This window comes from Rattus rattus, chromosome X, assembly GCF_011064425.1.
Source record: "Rattus rattus isolate New Zealand chromosome X, Rrattus_CSIRO_v1, whole genome shotgun sequence".
In the NCBI taxonomy this organism is placed as follows: Eukaryota; Metazoa; Chordata; class Mammalia; order Rodentia; family Muridae; genus Rattus; species Rattus rattus.
The window spans coordinates 74,339,848-74,347,943 of record NC_046172.1 but is presented as its reverse complement, the minus strand read 5'-3'; the positions used below and the strand labels follow the sequence as shown (position 1 = coordinate 74,347,943).

At 36.0% G+C, this 8,096-nt stretch overlaps 1 pseudogene; it reads right to left on the bottom strand.

Annotated features, from left to right (window-relative positions):
• Window positions 1-764: 764 nt before the first annotated feature.
• Window positions 765-4,400, bottom strand: LOC116887996 (annotated as a pseudogene).
• Between the last annotated feature and the right edge of the window lie 3,696 nt (window positions 4,401-8,096).

Here is an 8,096-nt window from a genome sequence, read left to right as displayed (position 1 = left end):
GGAGTGAGACTGAGGGAAATGTCATCCAGAGAAGACCACACCTGGGGATGCATCCCATATACAGTCACCAAACCCAGATAATATTGTGGATGACAAGAAGTACATGCTAACAAGAGCCTGATATAGCTGTTTTCTGAGAGGCTCTGCCAGAGCATGAGAAATACAGAGACAGATGCTCTGAAGCAACCATTGGACTGAAAACGGGGTTCCCAAAGGAAGAGTTAGGAAAAGAGTTGAAAGAGCTGAAATATTTTTCAACTCCATAGAAAGAACAACAATATCAACCAACCAGACCCCACCCCCAGAGCTCCCAGAGACTAAATCAAAAACCAAAGAGTACACAAGGAGGAACCCATGACTCCAGCCACATATGTAACAGAGAATGGCCATATCAGCCATCAATGAGAGCAGAGGTCCTTGGCCCTGTGAAGGCTCAATGTCCCCGTGTAGGGGAATGCCAGGGCAGGGAGATGAAAAGGAGTGGGTGGGTGGGGTGAACTTTCTCATAGAAGCTGGGGAGGGGGGAAAAGATAGGGGATTCCAAAGAGGAAATCAGGAAAGGGGATTAACATTTGAAATATAAGTCAACAAAATATCCAATAAAAAGAAAATAAATAAATAAAAGGAAAAGGAAACAATTGCGAGCTTATTCAGCAGTAGTCCTCCAAGATAATAATTATATCTGGTTAATTAAAGTTTGTTTTATAGAAAACTTCTCTTCCAAATCTAAGAAGTTAAACAAATAAATTGAAGGCAGCTGCAACTCAGAGATCTTTGACTGTAGTATGCCCATTATCTCCTTCTGCTAAGGGCCCATCAGCATAGAGCTATAACATATGAATTTGAAAAAGAAAAAGAAAAGAAATGGCGGGTTGCTGCTATAGCATGAGATAACACAATGGGACCAGAAATTAGACACTTTTATTTCTTTACTTTAGAGTTTCTTTACTTTAAAGTTTCCTTTATTGGAAATGTTTTTGTTGTTATTGTTGATACTGTTGTTGATAATGTTTTTCTTGTTCCCTAATAGTGACAATAACTCATTATCAATGGTGACCATTTGGAGAAAAAAATATGGTGATCTAAACTTCTAGTAAACACACACACACACACACACACACACACACACACACACACACACACACGACATAAAATACCAAGCCAATATTAATGGTATTTAAAATTTCAAGGCCAATGCTGCTTAAATTTTCAAAGCTATTAGTTATTTCTTATATGGATAATATTTACTGGCTAATTCAGTTCCAGATATATTAGAAAAACGTTTGATGTACTAAAATAATTTTTCTTGTAAATTACAAATGGCTTCTGAAAAAAATACAAGGAGGAAATTTTATTAATTATATATAATAGAACATAGCTTACAAAAAGCTCAGGATCTGGAGGAGATGTAAGAGAGATATAAGGTCAGGAAATCAAACAAAAATATGTAGCAGGGGTCGGTGAGGAACCGGGGATTGCTACCGGAGGGTCCCAGACACCAGGGAAATGTGAGGCTCCCAAGACCCAATGGGGATGATTGTAGCCGAAGTGTGCAGAGAATGGTGAGATAAAACCTGAAGAGTCCACCTCCAGTAGATAGGCAGAGCTCCCGGTTGAAGCATGGGTCTGTCCACTCATCTCAAAGTTTTTAACCCAGATATGTTCCTATCCAATGGAAGAATAGGGACAAAAAATTGAACAGAGCCTGAAGGAAAGGCCATCCAAGAATTTCCCCACCTGGGGATCCATAGTGTCTGCAGACACCAAATCCAAAACTGTTGCGGTTGTCAAAAGGCACTGGCAGACAGGAACCTAGTGCAGATGTTCTTAAGGAGGTCTGGCTAGCAATTGACCAATGCAGATGTGGATGCTTGGAGCCAATCATCAGACTGAGCTCAGGGAATCCAGTGGTGGACCTGGCAGAAGGACTGGAGGAAAGGTGGTGGATTCCAACACCATTAGACCAAACAACCTAAGCTGGCCTGACCACTCAGTTCTCCCAGAGTCTAGACCACCAAACAAGGACTGTTCCTGGAGGGATCCATGGCTCCAGATACATAGGTAGCAGAGGATGGTCTTGCCTGACAGCAATGGGAGGGGAAGCCCTTGGTCTGGGGGAGGTTTAATGTCCCAGGATAGGGAGATGCCTGAGCAGTGGAGCAGGAGAGAACGGGTGGGTGGGGGAGCACTCTCATATAGGCAAAGGTTAGAAGAGAGGGCGGATGTGGGATTGGGGGACTGGTGAAGGGGTGACCGGGAAGTGGGATATCATGGGATAGGGGATTGGTGGAAGGGGTAAACTGGAAGTGGGATATCACCTGAAATGTAAATGAATGGAATGATTGACAAAAAAAATCATCCTATGATATACTTTAAGGGTGTGTTAACCTCAGAATGAAGTGAGGAAATGTATTCTGTTGGGGAAGAGGGTCTATTCCTGTTTCAATAGGAAGCAAAAAAATCTGTCGATTCCTTCAAAGCTCATAAAAACTGGATAATGTCATTGTTCAAATTTTAGAGAAAGTTAAGGAAGTCTCTGAGCCTCAAATATTTTCAGCCTGATTGCATTAAAAGTACAAGTCCTAATATGTTTGACTGCAGTAGGAATCAGATGCTAGAATATTATTTTTACCACAGATCTGCTCATCAATTTTACTTGAATCTGTCTACTACATATCTCATTTTAATATTACAAAGTTGATTATATTAAAATCATTTAAATAATTAAATGGCAGGTTATCAATACAAAAATATCATTATCAATCTTGAGGTACATAGGGAGGCGTAACCAAACAATCACTGGGAGAAAAGTCACAGAAACTTATGAAACTCATAAGTACCAACATTTCAAGAAAAGCAAATTTATGAAATAAAATGTTAAGAGGTAAAATAAATACGAACAATTGCTTTTGATTAAACTATAATGATGAGAGTGCTGAAGAGAGATGGTTATAAAAATCAAATATTCTAAGTTTCAGACTAATTTCATTTCACAAATAAATGTATGTCTTATATATTCTGTTCCACTGTTTTCCCCATTGGTCTTTGGTGGATTTATTTGACATTTTTCTGTTTTATTGTTTAGGTTTTCTGTATGTTTGTTTGTTTTTTCTATGTAGTTCATCCTTCTTCTTTTATCCTCAATAGTACTTACATTATGGTGTGAATATTCATTTTATTCTATTTTTTAACAAACCTATAAAAGTTTCACCCCCAAAATTCTACCTAATAACATTTACGATTAAATATATTTTCATATATATTAAGCTTAAGCCCATTTTCTTTTAAATATCCTTAAATTTTGTTTTATATTACCTAATTAGGTATTTTGAAAAGAAAATTAATGCTGTTATACATTATTTTAAAGTGAAATATCTTAATATGGGAATATGTTAGAAATATAATTATGTAACCTATTTCCTTTAAAATGCTTCATTTTTTATTCTATGTTCCAAACTACATAAAAAATTCAGTCTTTGTAGACTTTACTATCTTTTTGCTTGGTATTTTGTTGTTTATTTTCTGGTTACTAGTGATGGAATACTTAAGTAGAGTAACAATAAAACTGTCACTATGATATGCTGATATATGCTCCACATTTGTGATCCATGAATTTGAGAGCCATAAGAAAAGTAATATAAATTCAACTGTGGACTGGGCCACCTATAAAACTATCTTTCATAGCAGGTATCACAAAGAGGAGAATTTTACAATGAATCTCTAAATTTCTGAATAGTACATATCACTCAAGATCAGAAAATTCCTGTTCTTTTTAGGACATTATTTCTGTAAAGGCCCTTTGTCCAATATAGCCATATTATGACTTGGAATTAAAGTGTTTTATACATGAACTTGAGGAAATCATGCCATTGAACTCATATCAGACAGGTTGATGGATGTTACAGGTATTTGTTTTACAGTATTATGTATTAAGGACTCTAAAATTTTCTGAAAGTATAATATCAATTGGGAGGTATTAAAATGGTCTACTATAAAATAAACACTAAATTTTTATGATTAAATCAATGTTTCATGTTATTTAGTTATATTAAATTTAATGTGTTACAGGAATCTGGTCAAGGTTATTATTTTAGTTTTATACTGAGCCATTTAATTTATTGGCCTAGTCAATTTATCAACAAGGTTGGTAATCTTCTCCTCAGGAGGTGAGGTTGACTTCATTCTGCCATACCAAGTACTCATATGCTTTCAACTTGATGACTTAGGTCATTCTTTACCCAGGTTCAACTACTCCTTACTTTCACAATTTTTATGTTGCTGCCAGAAATCTCCTTAGCATCTGCTTTTGACTCAGTTGTCAAGGCATCCCTCACTACTTTTGCACAGATCTAGTATAACTGAGTGTAGCTGAGTTCAGACTTTGGACAGTATGCCTCCATGATATCTCCAGTGGGATGTGCTGGGTAGAAGGGATGGTTCACTTCAGTAACTTTCTAACAGTCCAGCCACAGGAAGCCAGATTAATAATTTTCAAAACACAATTTTTAAGTGTTGTGGGTAAATTTGCATGTGCACATTTCCATCTATGTTTCCAATGACAATTTCTCTTACTACATTCAATAACAATGTATACTATCAATACACTAGCCATGTATTTTGTACAATTTTTTTACAATTTTACTATTGTATTCTTTCAAATTTCAACTCCTAGATTATATCCTGAGGGAAACCTTCCCTGCCTCATGTCCAATATGATTCTGATATATTCCTAAAATAACCAAATAATATATGATTCTTATCTCAGCTCTTATTATAATTAATTGGTGGATATAATGATTATTAACACCACAATAGATGGTAAATTTATTGAATACATACTTCTTCTTTATTGAGAGTCTATTATATACCTAGTATTTGATAAGGTATATTTGGGTAGGCAGTTTAATGAACTATAAAATATATAAGTAGGACATAAAAAACAAAACTTGAAAAGATTGCTTAGGGAGAAGTGTCTCAACAGATACAAGAAGAATGAAATAATCCCTGGCATCCTATCAGCTGACCATGGAATAAGAGTGGCTTTCAACACAAACAACAACAACTACATCAAATCAGAATATACATATGGAAGCTGAACAGTGCTCTGCTCAATGACAAGTAGGTCAAGGAAGAAATAAAGAAATAAAAGACTTTTTAGAATATAATTGAAATGAAGGCACAATATGCCAAAACGTATGGGACACAATGAAAGCAGTACTAAGAGTAATACTCAATGCTCTGAGTGCTTACCAAAAGAAACCAGAAAGTACATACACTAGTAGCTTACCAGTACAGCTAAAAGCTCAAGAACAAAAAGAAGCAAATACATAAGGAAATTATTCAGCAGGAATTAATCAAACTCTAGGCTGAATTCAACTAAGTACAAACAAAATGAACTCTACAAAGAACCAACAAAACCAGGAGCTGGTTCTTTGAGAAAATCAACAAAATAGATAAAACTTTAACCAGACTAAACAGAGGACACAGAGAGATTATCCAAATTAACAAAGTCAGAAATGAAAATGGAGGTCAACAAAAACTGAGAAGATTTTAAAAAAAAGTTATGAGATCCTACTGAAAAAACCTATACTCAACGAAACGGGAAAACCTGGATGAAATGGACAATTTTCTAGACAGATACCAGGTAGTACCAAAATTGAATTAGGATCAGATAAACCATCTATACATTCCAATAATTCTTAAAGAAATAGAAGCAGTTATTAAAAGTCTCCCAACCAAAAAGAGCATAGGATCAGATGGCTTTAGTGTAGAAATCTATGAGACCTTCTCAGAAGACCTAATATCAATACAGACCAAATTATTACACAAAATAGAAACAGAAGGAACACTACCCAATTGTTTCTATTAAGCCAAAATTATGCTTATATCTAAACCACACAAAGACCCAACAAAGAAAAATAGAGACCAATTTCCCTTATGAATATCGACACAAAAATACTCAATAAAATTCTTGCAAACCGAATCCAAGAGCACATCAAAACAATCATCCACCATGATCAAGTAGGCTTCATCCTAGGCATGCAGGGATGGTTTAATATACGGAAAACCATCAACGTAATCCACTATATAAACAAACTGAAAGATAAAAGCCACATGATCATTTCATTAGATGCTGAGAAAGCATTTCACAAAATTCAACATCCCTTCATGATAAAAGTCCTGGAAAGAATAGGAATTCAAGGCCCATACCTAAACATAGTAAAAGCCATATACAGCAAACCAGTGGCTAACATTAAACTAAATGGAGAGAAACTTGGAGCAAATTAACTCAAACAATCAGTCTTCTTCTATTCAAAGGATTAACAGGCTGAGAAAGAAATTAGGGAAATGACACCATTCACAATAGTCACAGATAATAGAGATAATATAAAATAATGTGGTGTGACTCTAACGAAGCAAGTGAAAGATCTGTGTGACAAGAATTCAAGTCTCTAAAGAAAGAAATGGAAGATCTCAGAAGATAGAAAGATCTCCCATGCACATGGATTGGCAGGATTAATATTTTAAACATGGCATTTTACCAAAAACTGTTTACAGAATCAATGCAATCCTCATTAAAATTCGAACTCAATTCTTCATAGTGTTAGAAAGAGCAATTGGGAATTTCAATTAGAATAACAAAAAGCCGTGGATACAGAAAACTATCCTCAACAATAAAATAACTTCTGGGAGAATTACTATCCCTGACCTCAAGCTGTATTACAGAGCTTTTAAAAAACAAAAACAAAACAAAATCTGTATGGTATTGGTACAGAGGCAGGCAAGTTGAACAGTGGAATAGAATTGAAGACCCAGAAGTGAACCCACATACCCATGGTCACTTGATCTCTGACAAAGAAGCAAAGTCATCCAATGGAAAAAAAACAGCATTTTCAAGAAAAGTTTCTGGTTCAGTTTGAGGTCAGCATGTAGATGAATGCAAGTCGAACCATTCTTATTGCCTTGTACAATGTTCAAGTCCAAGTGGATCAAGGACCTCCACCTAAATCCAGATACACTCAAACTAACAGAAGAAAGAGTGCAGAAGAGCCTCCAACACATGGGTACTGGGGAAAATTTCCTGAACAGAACACCAGTGGCTTATGCTCTGAGATTGTGAATAGACAAATGGGACCTCATAAGATTGCAAACCATCTGGAAGACAAAGGACACTGTCATTAGGACAAAACAGCAACCATGAGATTGGTAAAAGATCTTCAAAAATCCTATATCTGATAGAGGACTAATATCCAATGTCTACAAAGAAAACAAGGCTCCAGAGAATCGAATAACCCTATTAAAAATGGGATGTAGAGCTAAACAAAGAAATCTCAGCTAAGGAATATGGACTGACTGAGAAATACCTAAAGAAATGTTCAACATCCTTAATCATCAGGAAAATGCAACTTAAAACAACCCTGAGATTTCACCTCACACCAGTCAGATTGGCTAAGAACAAAAACTCAGGTGATAACAAGTGCTGATGGGGATGTGGAGAAAGAGTAACACTTCTCCATTGTTCCTGGGATTACAAGCTGGTACAACCACTCTGAAAAGTTTCTGGAGGTTCCTCAGAAATTTGAACATTGCACTACCTGAGGACCCAAGTATACCATTCCTTGGCATATACCCAAATGACCCTCCAAAATATAGCAAGAACACATGCTCCACTATGTTCATCGCAGCCTTATTTATAATAGCCAGAAGCTGGAAGAAAACCAGATGCCCTTCAACAGAAGAATGGATACAAAACAATGTGGTAAATTTACACAATTGAGTACTACTCAGCTATTAAAAACAATGACTTCATGAAAATCATAGGCTAATGTATGAAACTAGAAAATATTCTGAGTTAACCCAGTCACAAAAACCCTACATGGTTAGCATTCACTGCTAAGTGGATATTAGCCAAAAAACCTTGGATTACCCAAGATACAATCCACAGACCACATGAAGCTCAAGAAAAAGAATGACCAAAATTTGGATGTTTCAGTCCTAAGAAGGCATAACAAAATAATCATAGGAGGAGATATGGAGACAACGTTTGGAGCAGAGACTGGTGGAATGGTCATTCAGAGACTGGCCCACCTGAAGAT